This window comes from Otolemur garnettii, unplaced genomic scaffold (assembly GCF_000181295.1).
Source record: "Otolemur garnettii isolate 467f Iridium unplaced genomic scaffold, OtoGar3 scaffold00152, whole genome shotgun sequence".
NCBI classification, from domain to species: domain Eukaryota; kingdom Metazoa; phylum Chordata; class Mammalia; order Primates; family Galagidae; genus Otolemur; species Otolemur garnettii.
The window spans coordinates 2,029,919-2,031,952 of record NW_003852547.1 but is presented as its reverse complement, the minus strand read 5'-3'; positions in this window follow the sequence as shown (position 1 = coordinate 2,031,952).

Sequence of the window (2,034 nt, the reverse complement as noted above, 5' to 3'; positions counted from 1 at the left end):
CTTGAGCCACAGGTGCCGAGCCATGGGCTTCACTTTGATGTATAAAACTGTAATGTTAGAAATGGAAGAACAGAACAGTCTTGGAAAGGCTACTCTCACTGTTCTCCAGAATCCAGGCCTTCTGACAAACAGAGTTTGGCGAACTTATCCCCATCTCTGTGTGTTGGCTGACAGTAACAGGCAGCCAGACTCTCTTCATCTGGTAAAAAATCTTTGTTACCAGGATGTTGGGGTCTGCCTCCCAGCCCCTTGTCTTCTTCTGCCTCATTTCCCACTGCCCCCAAACAGGATGAAACCTCTGGCAAAAGTTTAAATTTTGACTCTGCCAAGTTGGTGAGCAGCTGGTCTTCATGTAAAAGGACAAGCTACGTTGGAAGGCAATTTGGCAGTATCCATCAACCTTTTGGTTGGACAAATAGACATGGCAGGTCCACGGCCAGCTAAGTCCTTCAGAGCTGTGGCCTGTAAACATTTTTCATGTTCACTCATGGCTGGACATGAATTCAGGTACAGACATTTTTTTTTTTTAAGAGACAGAGTCTCATTTTTGTCACCCTTGACAGGGTGCTGTGGCGTCACAGCTCACAGCAACCTCCAGCTCTTGGGCTTAGGTGATTCTTTTGCCTCAGCCTCCTGGGTAGCTGGGACTACAGATGCCTGCCACAACGCCTGGCTATTTTTTTGTTACAATTTGGCCAAGTCAGGTTTGAACCGACCACCCTTGCTATATGGGACTGGCACCTTAATCACTGAGCCACAGGCGCCACCCTTCTTTTTTTTTTTAGTTTTTTTTAGACAAAGTCTCACTTTCTTGCTCTAGAAGAATGCCATGGCATCGTAGGTCATAGCAACCTCAAACTCTTGGGCTCATGAGATCCTCTGGCGTCACCCTCCCAAGTAGCTAGGACTACAGGAGCTGGCAACGATGCCTGGCTATATTTATTTATTTATTTTAAAGTGAGACTCTGTCTCACATTATCACCCTTGGTAGATTGCCATGGCATCACAGCTCACAGCAACCTCTAATTCCTGGGCTTAGGCGATTGTCTTGCCTCAGCCTCCCAAGTAGCTGGGATTACAGGTGCCTGCCACAATGCCCAGCTATTTTTTAAGAGATGGGGTCTCACTCTTGCTCAGGCTGGTCTTGAACTTGTGAGCTTAGGCAATCCACCTGCCTCAGCCTCCGAAGTGCTGGGATTACAGGCATGAGCCACCACATCTGGCACCTGGCTATTTTTAGAGACAGGTCTTGGTTTTGCTCAGGCTGGTCTAGGACTTCTGAGCTCAAGCAAGCCACCCACCTCGATCTCACAGAGTGTTCAAATTACGGGTGTGAGCCTTCGTGCCTGGCTTATTTCAGGTGCAGACATTTGAAACAAAAGTTTCACAGGATAGCCTGGACTATGTGCATGTACTCTAATATCGTCTATTCTCATTAATTCTATTTAATTAAAGGAAAAACTACATTTGCAACCCACTAAATTGATTTTATAACCCACTAATGGATCTTCTTTGGCAGTTTGAAAAATACTGTTCTAAGAAACTCCAAGAGACCTTTTCAAAGATATTAATTACAGTCTTGTCGGAAATGGAGCAAAGTGGGAACTAGGTGAGTGTCTGTCACCAGGAAAAGGGATGAACAAATTGTGGTGTACTTTCACAATGGCCTCCCTCAAAGCAGTTAGGATGAATGGACCAGACAAATGCCAACAGCGTGAGTCACAAAACCGTAATGATGAGTGTCCTGGGTTGTATAGTGTTCCCACCACCAAATTTGTGTCCCCTGGAACCTATGAATGTGACCATATTTGGAAAGAAGGTCTTTGCAGATTAGTTTGAGATGAATTCAAACTGGATTGAGGTGGGTCCTAAATCTAATATGGTCGATGTCCTCGTAAGAAAGACATTTGGGGGCTCGGCGCCTGTGGCTCAATCGGCTAGGGCACCAGCCACATACACCTAAGGTGGTGGGTTCGAATCCCCAGCCCGGGCCCGCCAAACAACAATGATGGCTGCAACCAAAAAATGGCCGGG